Source organism: Cetorhinus maximus, chromosome 33 (assembly GCF_964194155.1).
Source record: "Cetorhinus maximus chromosome 33, sCetMax3.hap1.1, whole genome shotgun sequence".
Classification (NCBI taxonomy): Eukaryota; Metazoa; Chordata; class Chondrichthyes; order Lamniformes; family Cetorhinidae; genus Cetorhinus; species Cetorhinus maximus.
Window position 1 is genome coordinate 9225676 of NC_135911.1, and position 19113 is coordinate 9244788.

The 19113-nt window shown below is 50.9% G+C and overlaps 1 protein-coding gene across 1 annotated transcript in view; it reads left to right on the forward strand.

The window, feature by feature from the left end:
- The window catches only part of LOC144671554 (histone-lysine N-methyltransferase PRDM7-like), a 177965-nt gene that overhangs the window by 43168 nt on the left and 115684 nt on the right, over positions 1–19113 (forward strand). The gene's annotated exons all lie outside the window — the stretch shown is intronic.

The window sequence follows — 19113 nt, forward strand, 5'->3', positions numbered from 1 at the left end:
CAACCATGACTCAGTGGGTAACACTCTCACCTCAGAGTGAGCAGGTTGTGGGTTCAAACCCCACTCCAGTCACCTGAGGCTGTAATAAACGGTGACGGTCCGACTGCAGCGCTGAGGGAGGGCGGCATGGGTAGAGGGAGGGGCCGCATGGGCAGAGGGAGTGCAGCATGGGCAGAGGGAGGGCGGCATGGGTAGAGGGAGGGCCGCATGGGCTGAGGGAGGGCGGCATGGGTAGAGGGAGGGCCGCATGGGCTGTGGGAGGGCCGCATGGGCAGAGGGAGGGCCGCATGGGCAGAGGGAGGGCCGCATGGGCAGAGGGAGGGCCGCACGGGCAGAGGGAGGGCCGCACGGGCAGAGGGAGGGCCGCATGGGCAGAGGGAGGGCCGCACGGGCAGAGGGAGGGCCGCACGGGCAGAGGGAGGGCCGCACGGGCAGAGGGAGGGCCGCACGGGCAGAGGGAGGGCCGCATGGGGCAGAGGGAGGGCCGCATGGGCAGAGGTTTTGTCTTTTACCGAAGACATTAAAGTGAGTGAATGCACTGGACCAAACTGAGGGAAGTGCAGGAGTGTTTGGGCCCTTGGACGGTGAGGAGGGGGGGGAGTAAAGGGGCAGGTGTTGCACCTGCTGTGATTGCATGGGAAGGTACCGCGGGAGGGTATTGGCGACCCCACCCTGCTCCCTCTCCTCTCTTCCCCCCACTCCCTCGCTTCCCCCCACTCCCTCTCTTCCCCCCCACTCCGTCTCTCCCCCCACTCCCTCTCTTCCCCCCACTCCCCCTCTCTTCCCCCACTCCCCCTCTTCCCCCACTCCCCCTCTTCCCCCCACACCCCCTCTTCACCCCACCCCCTCTTCACCCCACTCCACCTCTTCACCCCACCCCCTCTTCACCCCATCTTCACCCCACCCACTCTTCACCCCACCCCCTCTTCACCCCACCCCCTCTTCACCCCACCCCCTCTTCACCCCACCCCCCTCTTCACCCCACCCCCCTCTTCACCCCACCCCCCTCTTCACCCCACTCCACCTCTTCACCCCACTCCACCTCTTCACCCCACTCCACCTCTTCACCCCACCCCCTCTTCACCCCACCCCCACTTCACCCCACCCCATCTTCACCCCACCTCCTCTTCCCCCCACTCCCGCCCTTCCCCCACTCCCGCTCTTCCCCCACTCCCCCTCTTTCCCCCACTCCCCCTCTTCCCCCACTCCCCTCTTCCCCCCACTCCCCCCTTCCCCCACTCCCCCTCTTCACCCCACTCCCTGTCTTCCCCCACTCCTCCTCTTCACCCCCACTCCCTCTCTTCCCCCCACTCCCTCTCTTCCCCACTCCCTCTCTTCCCCCCACTCCCTCTCTTTTCCCCACTCCCTGTCTTCCCCCCACTCCCCCTCTTCACCCCGCTCCCTCTCTTCCCCCACTCCCTCTCTTCCTCCCCCCCCTCCCTCTCTTCCCCCAATCCCCCTCCTCCCCCCACCCCCTCTCTTCCCCCCCATCCCTCTCCTCCCCCAATCCCTCTCTTCCCCCCACTCCCTCTTTCCCCCCCACTCCCTCTCTTCACCCCCCACTCCCTTCTCTCCCCCAATCCCCTCCCTCCCCCCACCCCTCTCTTCCCCCCATCCCTCTCCTCCCCCAATCCCTCTCTTCCCCCCCACTCCCTCTTTCCCCCCACTCCCTCTCTTCCCCCCGCACTCCCTCTCTTCCCCCCCACTGCCTCTCTTCCCCCCACTCCCTCTCTTCCCCCTCACCCCCTATTCTCCCCACTCCCTCTCCCTCCACTCCCTCTTTCCCCTGCTCCCTCTCTCCCCCCCCCACTCCCTCTCTTCCCCCCCACTCCCTCTCTTCCGCCCCCACTCCCTCTCTTCCCCTCCACTCCCTCTCTTCCCCCCCCACTCCCTCCTCTTCTCCCCACTCCCTCCTCCCCCCCACTCCCTCTCTTCCGCCCCCCCCCCCGCCATCTGCCCTCGCATCCACTCCACACCCCTGGACCCTGGTCCCTCTCCAACCGGCCCCCTACCTCCCGGTTCCTCTCCAAACCGCTCCCCCCCATCAACACTGAGGGGGCGCCGCGCTGTCGGAGGGTCGGTGCCAAAGGGGATGCTGGCCTTCAGGTGAAATTTTAAACCAAGATCCGCATCTGCCTCCTTGGTGCGTGTAAAAGATCCCACGGCCACTATTTGGAAGAAGAGCAGGGGGAAGGTCTCCCCGGTGTCCTGGGCCAATATTTACCCCTCAACCAACATCACTAAAAAAACATGATCTGGGTCATTATCACATTGATGTTTGTGGGAGCTTGCTGTCCGAAAATTGGCCACCACGTTTCCTACATTACTACAGCGAAAATACTTTTGGAAAGGTATTTAATTGGCTGTGAAAAGCTTTAGACATCCTGGGAAGGTGAAGGCGCTAGAGAAATGCAAGTCTTTGTTTTAGTTGCTGAAGTTGTCTCTGCAATACCGCCCATTGCCCACCTGGTGGCGCCGCTGCTCAGTTTTAAATTTGGATGAGCAGCGCCATCTAATGGCTGAACCCCTTTAATACAGGAACAACAGTATAAAACAACTTGAATTTATATAGCGCCATTAATACTGCAAAAAGTGCTCCTATGCACATCAGGGTATTGTAAATGAGTCAAAAGTTGATCCAGAGCCACCTAAGCAGATACTAGGGACCAAAAACTTAGACAATGAAGTTTTCAAGGGGCATCTTAAAGGAAGGGAGATAGAGGATTAGGGAGGGAATTCCAGAGCTTAGGGCCCCAGGCAGCTGAAGCCACGGCCGCCAATGTTGCAGCGATGGAAATCGGGGGATGCTCAAGGGGCTGAAAGGAGCGCAGAAATTTTGGAGGGTTGTTGGGGCTGGAGGAGGTTACAGAGATAGGGAGGGTTATAGAAGCTGGAGGAATTACAGAGATAGGGAGGGTTATAGGGGTTGGAAGAGTTTACAGAGATAGGGAGAGTTATAGGGGGTTGGAAAAGGTTACAGAGATAGGGAGGTTTGTTGGGCTGGAGGACATTACAGAGATAGGGAGGGTTGTAGGGGCTGGAGGAGGTTAAAGGGATAGGGACGGTTGTAGGGGCTGGGGGAGGTTACAAGGATAGGGAGGGTTATAGGGGTTGGAAGAGTTTACAGAGATAGGGAGGGTTATACGGGGTTGGAAGAGGTTATCGAGTTTCTCCAGTGCATCTTGTAGATGGTACATACTGCTGCAAATATGCGTCGGGGGTGGAGAGAGTGAATATTTGTAAAAGGGGTGCCAATCAAGCGGGCTGCTTTGTCCTGGATGGTGTCGAGCTTCTTGAGTGTTGTGGGAGCTACACTCATCCAGGGCAAATGGAGAGTATTCCATCAGAGACTCCTGACTTGTGCCTTGTAGATGGTGGACAGACTTTGGGGAGTCAGGAGGTGAGTTACTTGCCACAGGATTCCCAGCCCCTGGCCTGCTCTTGTAGCCACAGTGTTTATATGGCTAGCCCAGTTCAGTTTCTGGTTGGAGAGAAGGCACCAATTTCTCCCCAATTCTAGGCGTGGTGGTCCTGCGGAAGAATTGACCCGAGCCGCCAAAGGAGAGCAGCTGGTGACACAGGATGTTCATCCAGGGAGAATCCCGACCCTCATAATCCCACCCCCCGCACACACCAAACCAAAGCCACCAACTGCAGCTGCACTGGGAAACTCTCCAAGATCATGTTCTACACTGATGACAGTAAAGATCATGGAAGGCAGGGAACTTTTGTACAAACTTAATAGTGTCCAAAATATAATTGTAAGTACCAATACATTATTGAACTTATTCAGTGTAATAAATAAATGTCCCTAAAATACCAAATTGGTCAATTCCTTTTCCTGATCTCCTGTTGATTTGGACATTCTGAAATTATCATCTCAGACTCACTCATGACAAGTTGGTGACAAGGACTCATGGTCAGTGGGAAGTGATTCTGATTTCAAATTGAACTATGATCTCCACAAGGAAGCACTGAATGGTCTCCTTATTTAAGGAAGGATGTAAATGCGTTGGAAGCAGTTCAGAGAAGTTTTACCAGACCAATACCTGGAATGGGTGGGTTGGACACACTCAAAGAGTAAGAGGTGACTTGATTGAAACAAATAAGATCCTGAGGGGTCTTGACAGGGTGGATGTGGAGAGGATGTTTCCTCTTGTGGGAGAATCTAGAACTTGGGGTTCACGGTTTAAAAATAAGAGGTTGCCCATTTAAGACAGAAATGAGAAATTTTTCTCTGAGGATTGTCTGGAGGATCAGAATCCCCTCCAACTGGGAAACGTATGAAATTAAAAATCCAGACCCACAGACCTGTTTTGACTTCATTTTGAAGGTATAAAATACAAAATTTTCTTTTTTTTAGAAAAATATACTTTATTCATAAAATATTTGAAAAAACATTACAAGACATTTCGAAATGGCCATCACAAAAAATGCAATCATATTCCACTTTTCCACACAGGTCATGAGGTGTTTCAATGGAATTAATATTACAGACATTTCAATATGGTCATTACAGAGAGTCAGACAGTGCAAAGCTATTCACATTATCGACATACATCATGTTAACACTCTGAGGCGCTTCAATACAATAATGATATATTTAGTGTTCTCTGTACACTTTCCGTCTGAGTCGTACAGCCCGAGGGGTCTATACAATTCCCAGCCCCTCGGTGCACTGTAGCTGAAAGGTCTTAGACAGCGACCTTTCCCCATTGCGCCTTTGTGGCGGCTGCCCCCGAACTCTAATACATCCCTCAGCACGTAGACCTCAGTGCCTCGTTGTGGGTGGGGCAGCTGTCTCGGTGGGCTACCCTGGCGTGTCGGGGGGTGAAGGGGGGAGGGCTGGCCCCCGCAGGGCAGTGGTGGTGTTGGGGGGGGGAGCCTCCACAGCGCAGAGGGTTATACGTTCATATGTAACAATCATCCATTCTGGGCTGATTTTCCCCTCCCTGACACAGGCTCAGTGCTGGGGAAACTCAGTCAGTGCTGGACAGTCCCGTTCCCCAGAAGGTTTTGTTCTCCATCCTGATGCTCAGGTGCTGTTGTCACAAGGCCCCGTGTTTCACCTGGACAGGTCACCTCTCTCAAAGGGACATCATTAGATGCTTCATTTCGATTGTTCGAGTGTCAATTCCTAGGAGAGAAAAACCAGCAGAGTTCAGGTGACATTAAAAGAATCCAACACTATGGACAAGTGTGTAAAGGAGCCGTTCAGGAGCACAGACCGATTAAATTACACTCAACATCCTGGGTACCAATGGCAGCTGGAAAATGGGTCACAGGAGCTGCACGGTGATGGAGCACAGAGTGTAGAGGAGAGGAGGCTTATAGGGGAGGCAATGGGCAAGAGCTGGACACTCCACAGGAGCTGTGCTGACCGAGGCACCAGACAAATAGAAAAATGCCAGCTCACCTCAATATTGGAGAAAAAGAAGAATTGATGAGGATCTTGGTTAACACTGAGCTGAAGATGATGGGGATCAGATCAGACACGAGGAGGTTGGGAGTGTCCGGACTCTCCAGACTGATCCTGAAGGATTGAGAGGAGCCACAGATGGACAGGATATTCCTTGATGTGCTCAAGCCCAATCCAGCAGTGACCAAACAGGTTAACAGACACAGAAATATCGTGATGGAGAGTCAGAGGACAGAGTTAGAGAGTCTGTAATAATCTCCCCTCCCCACCGGTGGGTGGGCGAGAGGTGGGCAGGGAGATGGGGTTGTTGAAGGAGACAAGGAAATCCAAGATGGCTGCCCCAGTGATGGAAACCACTGATGGCCGGGTCACAGGGTGTTGAGATTGAGCAAGAACTTGCATTTCTATAGCATCCTTATTGTCCAAAGGTGCCTAACAGGGGAAAGCGTGAGCCACATAAGGAGTTAATAGGACAGGTGACCAAATTATTGATCAAAAGTTGGTAGGTTTTAAAGAGTGCCTGAAAAGGAGAGGTTTAGGGAGGCAGATCCCATTGTGAGCCGCAGTGACCACATCTGCAGCAAGTGTTGGTTGCTGGAGGAACTCCGGCTCAGAATTGATGAGCTGGAGTCCGAGCTCCGGACACTGCGGCACATCCGGGAGGGGGAGAGTTACCTGGACGCTTTGTTTCAGGAGGCGGTCACACCCGGTAGATTAGGTACCTCAAGTCCGGTCAGTGGTCCGGGTCAGCAGGGTGTGACTGCAAGTGAGGCAGGTAGAGGGATCTTGTGTTCAGGAACAGAGGAGCTTCAGCTCTTGACCTTGTCCAACAGGTACGAGGTACTTGCTTCCTGTGTGGATGAGGAAGAGGGCTGTAGGGAGGATGAGCCAGCTGACCACGGGACCGTGGCACAGGAGGCCATTCAAGAGGGGGGAGCAAAAAGACAAGTGGTAGTCGTAGGGGATTCTATAAATAGGGGAATTGATAGCTTCCTTTGTAAACAGGATTGAGAGTCCCGCATGGTATGTTGCCTGCCCGCTGCCAGGGTGAGGGACATCTTTGACCGGCTTGAAAGGATATTGGAGAGGGAGGGGGAGGATCCAGTTGTTGTGGTCTACATTGGGACAAATAACATAGGTAAGACTAAGAAAAAGGACCTGTTTGGGGATTATCAAGAACTAGGAACTAAATTAAAGAACAGGTCCTCAAGGGTTATAATCTCCGGATTACTACCGAGCCACGTGCAAATTGGCATAGGGACGCGAGAATAAGGGAAGTAAACACGTGGCTAAAGGAGTGGTGCGGGAAAGAGGGGTTCCATTTCGTGGGGCACTGGTATCAGTATTGGAACAGGAGGGATCTGGGACCAATGTTCTAGCGAAAAGGGTAAATAGGGTGGTCAACAGGACTTTAAACTAGAAAGTGGGGTGGGGGGGAGGGAAAGGTAAAACTCCAAGAAGCATGACTAATGGGAAACAAAGCAGCAGGTTAGCGTATGGGGGGATGGATTCAACTTCATGGAAAATTATGAAAAAACTGAAAAGAAAGGAAAGCCCAGGAGAGGCTATTAAAGTCTCCAGAACACAAAATAGTACATAGTGTTTGGGAAGGGCTAGGAATCTAACTTCAAGCACATCAGATAAAGGGATGACAATGAGAAAGGGAACGGGAAATACAGGACTGAAGGTGTTGTATCTGAATGCACGCAGTATATGAAATAAGGTAAATGAGCTTGTGGCGCAGATTGAAATTGGCAGGTATGATGTAGTGGGCATCACAGAGACATGGCTGCAAGGGGATCAGGACTGGGAGCTAAATGTCCAAGGATATACATCCTATCGAAAAGATAGGTAGGTTGGCAGAGGGGGTGGGGTTGCTTTGTTAGTAAGAAATTAAATTAAATTAAATCGATAGCAAGAAATGATGTAGGGTCAGATGATGTAGAATCTGTGTGAGGAACCGCAAAGGTAAAAAAACCGTAATGGGAGTTATGTACAGGCCTCCGAACAGTAGTCAGGATGTTGGGCACAAGATACACCAGGAGATAGAAAAGGCGTGTAAGAAAGGCAAGGTTACAGTGATCATGGGGGATTTCAATATGCAGGTAGACTGGGAAAATCAGGTTGGTAGTGGATCCCAAGAAAAGGAATTTGTGGAATGTCTACGAGATGGCTTTTTGGCGCAGCTTGTGGTGGAGCCCACTAGGGAACAGGCAATTCTAGATTTAGTGATGTGTAATGAGGCAGATTTGATAAGGGAGCTTAAGGTGAAGGAACCCTTAGGAGGAAGTGACCATAATATGTTAGAATTTACCCTGCAATTTGAGAGGAAAAAGCTGGAATCAGATGTAACGGTATTACAGTTGAATAAAGGTGACTACAGAGGCATGAGGGAGGAGCTGGCCAGAATTCGCTGAGAGATGAGCCTAGCAGGAAAGACAGTGGAACAGCAATGTCAGGAGTTTCTGGGAGTAATATGGGAGACACAGCAAAAATTCATCCCTAGGAAGAAGAAGCATACTAAAGGGAGGATGAGGCAACCATGGCTGACGAGGGAAGTCAGGGACAGCATAAAAGCTAAAGAGAAAGCATACAATGCGGCGAAGAGCAGTGGGAAACCAGGGGATTGGGAAGCCTACAAAGACCAACAGAGGACAACTAAAAAGGAAATAAGGAGGGAGAAGATTAAATATGAGGGTAAACTAGCCAGTAATATAAAAGAAGATTGCAAGAGTTTTTTTTAGATATATAAAGGGTAAGAGAGGCAAAAGTGGACATTGGGCCAGTGGAAAATGACGCTGGAGAAGTAGTAGTGGGGAACAAAGAAATGGCGGAGGAACTGAATAGGTATTTTGCGTTAGTCTTCACAGTGGAAGACACGAGTGACATCCCCAAAGTTCAAGAGAGTCGGGGGGCAGAGGTGAGTATGGTGGCCATTACCAAGGAGAAGGTGCTAGGAAAACTGAAAGGCCTGAAGGTGGATAAATCACCTGGACCAGATGGATTACACCCCAGAGTTCTGAAGGATATAGCTGAAGAGATAGTGGAGGCGTTAGTGGCGATCTTTCAGGAATCACTGGAGTCAGGGAGGGTCCCAGAGGACTGGAAAATCGCTAATGTAACCCCCCTGTTTAAGAAGGGTGTGAGGCAAAAGATGGGAAATTACAGGCCGATTAGCCTGACCTCGGTCGTTGGTAAGAATTTAGAGTCCATTATTAAGGATGAGATTTCAGAATACTTGGAAGTGCATGGTAAAATAGGGCAAAGTCAGCATGGTTTCATCAAGGGGAGGTCATGCCTGACAAATCTGTTAGAATTCTTTGAGGAGGTAACGAGTAGGTTAGACAAAGGAGAGCCAATGGATGTTATCTACTTGGACTTCCAGAAGGCCTTTGACAAGGTGCCGCACAGGAGGCTGCTCAGTAAGATAAGAGCCCATGGAGTTAGAGGCAAGGTACTAGCATGGATAGAAGATTGGCTGTCTGGCAGGAGGCAGAGAGTGGGGATAAGGGGGTCCTTCTCAGGATGGCGGCCGGTGACTAGTGGAGTTCCGCAGGGGTCACTGTTGGGACCACAACTTTTCACTTTATACATTAATGATCTAGATGAAGGAACTGAGGGCATCCTGGCTAAGTTTGCAGATGATACAAAGATAGGTGGAGGGACAGGTAGTATTGAGGAGGCGGGGAGGCTGCAGGACGATTTGGACAGGTTAGGAGAATGGGCAAAGAAGTGGCAGATGGAGTGCAACGTGGGAATGTGTGAGGTCATGCACTTTGGTAGGAAGAATAGAGGCATAGACTATTTTCTAAATGGGAAGGTTAACTTGCAGGTTGAGTCGGTAGTTAGGAAGGCAAATGCAATGTTGGCATTTATTTCGAGAGGACTAGAATATAAAAGCAGGGATGTGTTGCTGAGGCTTTATAAGGCTCTGGTCAGACCACATTTAGAATATTGTGAGCAATTTTGGGCCCCATATCTCAGGATGGATGTGCTGGCCCTGAAGAGGGTCCAGAGGAGGTTCACGAGAATGATCCCAGGAATGAAAGGTTTAACATATGAGGAACGTTTGAGGACTCTGGGTCTATACTCGATGGAGTTTAGAAGAATGAGGGGGGGATCTGATTGAAACTTACAGAATACTGAAAGGCCTGGATAGAGTGGACGTGGGAAAGATGTTTCCATTAGTAGGAGAGACTAGGACCTGAGGGCACAGTCTCAGAGTAAAGGGAAGACCTTTTAGATCAGAGATGAGGAGAAACAAAAACAGAATTACCTGGAAAAACTCAGCAGGTCTGGCAGCATCGGTGGAGAAGAAAACAGTTGACGTTTCGAGTCCTCATGACCCTTCGGCAGACTGAAGTATAGTTAGGAGAGAGGTGAAATATAAGCTGGTCTAAGGTGGGGGGCTGGGGGAGAGAGAAGTTGAGGGTGGGGTGGTTGTGGGGACAAGCAAGCAGTGATAGGAGCAGATAATCAAAATATGTCACAGACAAAAGAATCAAAGAGGTGTTGAAGGTGGTGATATTATCTAAGAAAAGTGCTAATTAAGAATGGATGGCAGGATACTCAAGGTACAGCTCTAGTGGGGGTGGGGTGGAAAGACTAACAAAGTATTAGTTGTAGATTTAAAAATAATGGAAATAGGTGGGGAAAGAAGAATCTATATAAATTATTGAAAAAAAAAGGGAGGGGGAAGAAACGGGGTGGGGATGGGGGTAGGGGGAGTTTAAGATCTAAAGTTGTTGAATTCAATATTCAGCCTGGAAGGCTGTAAAGTGCCTAGTCAGAAGATGAGGTGCTGTTCCTCCAGTTTGCGTTGGGCTTCACTGGAACAATGCAGCAAGCCAAGGACAGACATGTGGGCAAGAGAACAGGGTGGAGTGTTAAAATGGCAAGCGACAGGGAGGTTTGGGTCTTTCTTGCGGACAGACCACAGGTGTTCTGCAAAGCGGTCGCCCAGTTTGCGTTTGGTCTCTCCAATGTAGAGGAGACCGCATTGGGAACAACGAATGCAGTAGACTAAGTTAGGGGAAATGCAAGTGAAATGCTGCTTCACTTGAAAGGAGTGTTTGGGCCCTTGGACGGTGAGGAGAGAGGAAGTTAAGGGGCAGGTGTTGCATCTTCTGCGTGGGCATGGGGAGGTGCCATAGGTGGGGGTTGAGGAGTAGGGGGTCCCGGAGGGAATGATCCCTACGGAATGCCGCCGGGGGGGGGTGAAGGGAAGATGTGTTTGGTGGTGGCATCATGCTGGAGTTGGCGGAAATGGCGGAGGATGATCCTTTGAATGCGGAGGCTGGTGGGGTGATAAGTGAAGACAAGGGGGACCCTATCATGTTTCTGGGAGGGAGGAGAAGGCGTGAGGGCGGATGCGCGGGATATGAGACGGACACGGTTGAGGGCCCTGTCAACGACCGTGGGTGGAAAACCTCGGTTAAGGAAGAAGGAGGACATGTCAGAGGGGCTGTTTTTGAAGGTAGCGTCATCAGAACAGATGCGACGGAGGCGAAGGAACTGAGAGAATGGGATGGAGTCCTTACAGGAAGCGGGGTGTGAGGAGCTGTAGTCGAGGTAGCTGTGGGAGTCGGTAGGCTTGTAATGGATATGGGTGGACAGTCTATCATCAGAAATTGAGACAGAGAGGTCAAGGAAGGGAAGGGAAGTGTCAGAGATGGACCATGTGTAAATGATGGAGGGAGATGAGGAGAAACTTCTTTAGCCAGAGAGTGGTGAATCTATGGAATTCATTGCTACAGAAGGCTGTGGAGGCCGGGTCATTGAGTGTATTTAAGAGCGAGATAGATAGGTTCTTGATTGGTAAGGGGATCAAAGGTTACGGGGAGAAGGCGGGAGAATGGGGTTGAGAAACTTATCAGCCATGATTGAATGGTGGAGCAGACGCGATGGGCTGAATGGCCTAATTTCTGCTCCTATGTCTTATGGTCTTATAAACATCCATTCTTCAGGTGTGAGTTTTGACAGTGAGGGTTCAATCCTCAATGTGGATCCTCATTCGGGGTAAGTGAGGGTTGGAACATTTGACCTGTTGCGTTGTCGCCCTTTGTGTGTGACCACATTCCCTGTGGGAGGGGCCGCCGGACTGTGGGAGGGGCTGCGGGACTTTGGGATGGGCCGCCGGACTCTGGGGGGGGGCCTCCGGACTGTGGCAGGGGCCGCTGGAATGTGGGGAGTCCTCCGGACTGTGGGAGGGGCCGCCGCGCTGAGGGTGGGGCTGCCGGGATATGAGAGGGGCCGCCTCGCTGTGGGAGGGGCCGGGGGGTTGTGGGAGGGGCCGCCGGACTTTTGGAGGGTCTGGCAGACTGTGGGAGGGGACGGCGTACTGTGGGCGGGGCCGCAATATTGTGGGAGGATAAAAACAAAAAGCTAAAAGCTACTGCGGATGCTGGAAATCCAAAACAAAAACAGAATTACCTGGAAAAACTCAGCAGGTCTGGCAGCATCGGCGGAGAAGAAATCAGTTAACGTTTCGAGCCTTCATGGCCCTTCGGCAGAACTGAAGCATAGTTAGAAGAAGGGAGAAATATAAATGAGAAATATAAATTGGTTTAAGGTGGAGGGGGGGAGGGGGGGAGAGAGAGACATTGAGGGTGTGGTGATTGTGGAGATGAGCAGATAATCAAAAGATGTCACAGACAAAAGGGTCAAAGAGGCGTTTTGTCTGAGAAAAGTGCTAATTAAGAATGGAGGACAGGATATTCAAAGTACAGCTCTAGTGGGGGTGGGGTGGAAAGGCTAACAAGGTATTAGTTTTAGATTTAAAAATAATGGAAATAGGTGGGGAAAGAAGAATCTATATATATTATTGAAAAAAAAGCCAGGGGTGGGGGGGGTGGTTGAAGAAACGGGGTGGGGATGGGGGGAGGGGGAGTTTAAGATCTAAAGTTGTTGAATTCAATATTCAGCCCGGAAGGCTGTAAAGTGCCTAGTCGGAAGATGAGGTGCTGTTCCTCCAGTTTGCGTTGGGCTTCACTGGAACAATGCAGCAAGCCAAGGACAGACATGTGGGCAAGAGAACAGGGTGGAGTGTTAAAATGGCAAGCGACAGGGAGGTTTGGGTCTTTCTTGCGGACAGACCGCAGGTGTTCTGCAAAACGGTCGCCCAGTTTGCGTTTGGTCTCTCCAATGTAGAGGAGACCGCATTGGGAGCAACGAATGCAGTAGACTAAGTTAGGGGAAATGCAAGTGAAATGCTGCTTCACTTGAAAGGAGTGTTTGGGCCCTTGGACGGTGAGGAGAGAGGAAGTGAAGGGGCAGGTGTTGCATCTTCTGCGTGGGCATGGGGAGGTGCCATAAGTGGGGGTTGAGGCGTAGGGGGTGATGGAGGAGTGGACCAGGGTGTCCCGGAGGGAACGATCCCTACGGAATGCCGTCGGGGGGGGGTGAAGGGAAGATGTGTTTGGTGGTGGCATCATGCTGGAGTTGGCGGAAATGGCGGAGGATGATCCTTTGAATGCGGAGGCTGGTGGGGTGATAAGTGAGGACAAGGGGGACCCTATCATGTTTCTGGGAAGGAGGAGAAGGCGTGAGGGAGGATGCGCGGGATATGGGCCGGACACGGTTGAGGGCCCTGTCAACGACCATGGATGGAAAACCTCGGTTAAGGAAGAAGGAGGACATGTCGCTACATGATGATGCTACCTTCAAAAACAGCTCCTCTGACATGTCCTCCTTCTTCCTTAACCGAGGTTTTCCACCCACGGTCGTTGACAGGGCCCTCAACCGTGTCCGGCCCATATCCCGCGCATCCTCCCTCACGCCTTCTCCTCCTTCCCAGAAACATGATAGGGTCCCCCTTGTCCTCACTTATCACCCCACCAGCCTCCGCATTCAAAGGATCATCCTCCGCCATTTCCGCCAACTCCAGCATGATGCCACCACCAAACACATCTTCCCTTCACCCCCCCTGACGGCATTCCGTAGGGATCGATCCCTCCGGGACACCCTGGTCCACTCCTCCATCAGCCCCTACTCCTCAACCCCCACTTATGGCACCTCCCCATGCCCACGCAGAAGATGCAACACCTGTCCCTTCACTTCCTCTCTCCTCACCGTCCAAGGGCCCAAACACTCCTTTCAAGTGAAGCAGCATTTCACTTGCATTTCCCCTAACTTAGTCTACTGCATTCGTTGCTCCCAATGCGGTCTCCTCTACACTGGAGAGACCAAACGCAAACTGGGCGACCGTTTTGCGTAACACCTGCGGTCTGTCCGCAAGAAAGACCCAAACCTCCCTGTCGCTTGCCATTTCAACACTCCACCCTGCTCTCATGCCCACATGTCCGTCCTTGGCTTGCTGCACTGTTCCAGTGAAGCCCAACGCAAACTGGAGGAACAGCACCTCATCTTCCGACTAGGCACTTTACAGCCTTCCGGGCTGAATATTGAATTCAACAACTTTAGATCTTAAACTCCCCCTCCCCCCCATCCCCACCCCGTTTCTTACCCCACCCCCCCTTTTTTTTCAATAATTTATATAGATTCTTCTTTCCCCACCTATTTCCATTATTTTTAAATCTAAAACTAAAACCTTGTTAGCCTTTCCACCCCACCCCCACTAGAGCTGTACTTTGAATATCCTGTCCTCCATTCTTAATTAGCACTTTTCTCAGACAAAACACCTCTTTGACCCTTTTGTCTGTGACATCTTTTGATTATCTGCTCATCTCCACAATCACCACACCCTCAATGTGTCTCTCTCCCCCCCACCACCCCCACCCCACCCTACACCAATTTATATTTCTCCCTTCTTCTAACTATGCTCCAGTTCTGCCGAAGGGCCATGAAGGCTCGAAACGTTAACTGATTTCTTCTCCGCCGATGCTGCCAGACCTGCTGAGTTTTTCCAGGTAATTCTGTTTTTATATTGTGGGAGGTGCCGTCGCGCTGTGGGCGGGGCCTCCGCGCTGTGGGAGGGGCAGCCGCTCCCTGGGCGTGTTTGGACTGTCCCATTGTGGCAGTGAGTTAGGGGGGAATAATGACCCAGCCTCTGTCAGGAAAGCTCTGTAGAAAATTAATACGGACTCGAAACGTCAACTGTTTCTCTCTTCACAGACTGTACAAGAACTGCTGAATAATTCCAGTATTTTCTGAGAGTGATCTAATCCCCCGCCCCGCCAAAGGGTGGAGGGTTCGGGAGTGATTCCCCCCTCCCGTGGGTCAGTTGGTACTTGCTCGGTATAAAGTTCGCTGTTTCCCGGATCTAGACTGAGCGATTCCTTACTGGGTCGATGTCATAGCATCTTAACATTTTGCTGCAGATGTCGAGTAACGGTCACAGTGCCCGCGGTGGCGGCCATCTTGGCAAAGGTACTGCGTAACCGTTACGGGCCGCGGTGGAGATGAGGAGGCGGCCATCTTGGTAAAGGTACTGAGTGGGCCCAGGGGAAGCCATTTCGGTGAAGGGAATGATGGAGCAGCAACAACAACAACTTTCCACCAACAACATTCCAACAACGTCTTACCAACAACAACTGTAACAAGTTTCTAACAACAATAACTTTCCAACAACAAGGTTATAACAACTTTCCCTCATCAACAACTTTTTAACTATAACAACTTTCTAACAATTGTCTAACAACAAGCTTCTAACAGAAACAACATCCCAACAACAACTGTTTAACAACAGTTGTCTAACAACTTTCCAACAACAACTTTCTAGCAACAACGTTCCCTCAGCATCAACAACTTTTAAAAATTTAGAACAATAACTTTCTAACAACAACCCTCCCAAACCCCTTGTCTGTCTCTCTCTCTCTCTCTCCATCTGTAAAAACCTAGGTATTAGAGCCACAAAATGCTTCCTGAAGGATGCCATTCGGCCCGTCATGTCTTCGCTGGTTCTCTGTAGGGACAATTTATTTAGTGCCATGCCCCTGCCTTCTCCCAGTTGCCCTGCACATTCTTCCTTTTCAGGTAATAACCCAGTTGCCTTTTGAATGCTTCAATTGAGCCTGCCTCCGCCACACTCTCAGGCAGCGCATTCCAGATACTGACCACTCGCTGTGTTAAAAGAGTTTTTGTCGCTATTGCTTCTTTTATATTTCCTTGGGAGAGATGGTGGCGTAGGTGCAATGTCACTGGACGTGTAATCCAGAGGCTCCATAAATTCAAATCCCACCTTGGTAGCTGGTGGAATTGAAATTCAGTTAATAAATCTGGAATGTAAAGCTAGTCTCAATAATGGTGACCGCAAATCTATCATCGATTGTTGTATAAACCCATCTGGCTCAAAAGGCCCTTCAGGGAGGGAAATCTGCCGTCCTTACCCGGTCTGGCCTATATGTGTCTCCAGTCCCAACGGCAATGTCGTTGACTCTTAACTGCCCTCTGAGAAGGCCAAGGAAGCCACTCAGTTCTAGGGCAATTAGGGATGGGCAACAAATGCTGGCCTTGCCAGCGATGCTGACGTTCCATGAAAGAATTTTTAAAAATTGCAACAGTGGCTACACCTGAAAAGTACTTAATTGACCATGGGCGGGATTTCCTGCCCTCGCCCACAGCTGGGACTTTTGGCTGGGCCGCCGGATCTCCCACCGTGACAGGGCCTGAAAATCCTGGCCTGTGACATCCTGACATAGTGAAAGGGAATTGATACTTGCAAGTCCTTTCTTCACCCGTGATTAAAATAGTTGGTCAGCCTTTCCTTTCGAGGAGAAGGTGTATCCCCGCGCCTGCTCCCTCCAGTTGACACTCCCCAGGTAGACGGGTCTCACTGAGGGTGGCGATGTCAGGTGAGACGGTCATTCCAGACGGCCTCTCTTGAGATTATCCGCGAGTGCTCGGACATTTCCTAGTTGCAACGTTTCTTTGACCGCAAAGATGGTGGTCCCGCAGGGAGCGGTTCCCCCAGCCAAGCGAAAGCGGGAAAGCCTGTTTTCTCACGAGGGGTGAGCAGAGAGTATCCTGAAGAGAACCGCTTAGCCGCAGATGCTGCTGCCCAAAGACCCCCTGTCCCAACACGGGTGTCCAATGACCTTCATGTATTTGTCACCTGTGTGCAGATTCTTGATTCAGATCAACCAGGTCCCCCATCACCAATTCTCCATCACCACAGGCCTGGGCATATTGGACCCCGGTAGAAGCCTACGTGCGACTTTGCTTAACGGTGGTGACCTTGGGGCACCGTGGTTGTCCGCACAACCTTGACGGTCTGGTGATCAGATTTTGGTGACGTCTCAAAGCACAGTGAGCGGGACCGCCTGGCTGCTGCAGCCTTCCTTCACCTCCACCTCTGGCGAGACGCCACAGTTTCCCTTCGCCTGGTCTGCCGTTGAGGACTTTTTGGGCTGTACTTTGGTCTGGCACAACACTCTCCCCACCACCGCCACAGGCTGCCATGACATTGACGCCTAGGATCACCCCACGGCATGGCTCATGGGATTGTCAGAGTGGCACAAGCCTCTCCACCATGGCGAGGCAGTGACCCACATAAATAATGCATCCCACCAGCTAGCACAGGCTGTCCCAAGAGGTGTCATCTGATGGGGATGCATCTTAAATTTGCTTACCCACTACCTCACCATCACCTCTCTCGACCCCCCCCCACCCCCCCACTGTTGCTAAGTTATCAGACTGTTTATCTAACATCCACGACTGGATGAGCAGAAATCTCCTCCGGTTAAACATTGGGTAGAGTGAAGCTATTGTTTCCCCGCCCCCATTCCACACCCTGTTCCCTAGCTACCGACTCCACCCCTCTCCTTGGCAACAGTCCGAGATTCAGCCGGTTTGTTTGTGACCTTGGTGTCGCATGAGCTTCCGACCTCAAGCTCTGGAATTCCTGTCTCTCTGTCTCACTTTGCTCCTTTTAAGACGCTGCTCAGAACCCACTTCTCTGACCAAGCTTTTGAACATCTGACCTGCACATTGCTTCTTGTATGAAAATGACAAAAAGTTAGTCTGCAGGCACAGCGAGTAATTAGGAAGGCACACGGAATGTCGGTCTTTAATGCGAGGGGGATGGAGAATAAAAGTAGGGAAGTCTTGCTACAGCTGTACAGGGCATTGGTGAGACCATACCTGGCGTACTGCGTACAGTTTTGCTCTCCTTACTTAAGGAGGGATAGACTTGCATTGGAGGCAGTTCAGAGAAGGTTCACTTGGCTGATTCCTGGGATGAAGGGGTTTGTCTTATGAGGAACGGTTGAGCAGGTTGGGCCTGTATCCATTTGAGTTCAGAAGAATGAGAGGCGATCTTATTGAAACATGGAAGATTCTTAAGGGTTGGAGGGTGGGGGCGGCTTGACAGGGTGGAGGCTGAGAGGATGTTCCCCCCCCACCTCGTGGGGGAACCCAGAACGCGGAGACACCATCTTAAATGGGAGACTCCTTATTTTTAAACTGAGTTGAGGAGGAATTTCTTCCTTCAGAAGGTCGTTGGGCTTTGGAATTCCCTTCCCCAGAGAGCAGCGGAGGCTGGGTCATTAAATACATTCAAGGCTGAGTTAGACGGATTTTTGATCGACAAGGGGGTCGAAGGTTATGGGGGACAGACGGGAGAGTGGACTTAAGGCCTCAATCAGATTAGCCATGGTCTTAGCAAAGGTGGAGCAGGCTCGAGGGGATGAATGGCACACTCCTGCTCCTATTACATATATTCTTTTGATTGTATGTGGCTTAGTGTCATAGTTTGATCTATAATGCTCCTGCGAAGCACCTTGGGACATTTCATTACATTATAAACTGTTGCTGTTACAAGATGCCCAAGTCTTCTTGCTGTGAAGAAATGGTCGAAGAGAATCGGGACACCAAAGACAAGGGCAGTGATAGAAAATAGCGATTATTATTGACACTGCACAGCTCCTGACTGGAATTGTTGTCTCATTAAAACACAGAGAAAAAACACAGGGTTCCATTTTTTAAAATTTAATCTCACAATGTACACAAATAAAATGCACCACAGTTGTCATAACTTACTCATGGCTGATTACACTTCCCATGGAAGGATAAACAATATCAAACACACCGTTCACTTTTCCTCTCAGGTACAGGTGAAAATACAGAGCAATTTCTGCTCATTACTTTAAGATTGCTTTTTCTTTGAAGTGTTGGCGGTGCCTCAGCTCCATGCATCTGGAGGTCATGAGTTCAATCCCACTCCAGAGACTTGAGCACAAAATCTAGACAGACACTTCCCTAGTGCAGTACTGAGGGAGTGCTGCACCATTGGAGGGTCAGCACTGAGGGAGAGCTGCACTGTCGGAGGGTCAGTACTGAGGGAGTGCTGCACTGTCGGAGGGTCAGTACTGAGGGAGTGCTGCACTGTCGGAGGTTCAGTACTGAGGGAGTGCTGCACTGTCGGAGGTTCAGTACTGAGGGAGCGCCGCACTGTCGGAGGTTCAGTACTGAGGGAGTGCTGCACTGTCGGAGGGTCAGTACTGAAAGAATGCTTGGCTTTCCAATGAAATGTTAAACCGAAACTCTATCTGCCCTCTCAGGTGGATGTAAAATTCCACAGCTACCGAAATCAAAGGCAGTACACCCCAGTGTCTTGGGTCAATACTTATTGATTAACCAATGTCACGAAAACAGACGACCTGATCATTAACACTTTGGCATTGGTGGGACTTTGCTGTGGACTCCCAGGCTGCTATGACAGTGACTGTACCTAAAAGTGCAACAGCCTCAAACTGAAGCCTTGGGACATCTGATGTTGTGAAAAGTAGTCTTATTTC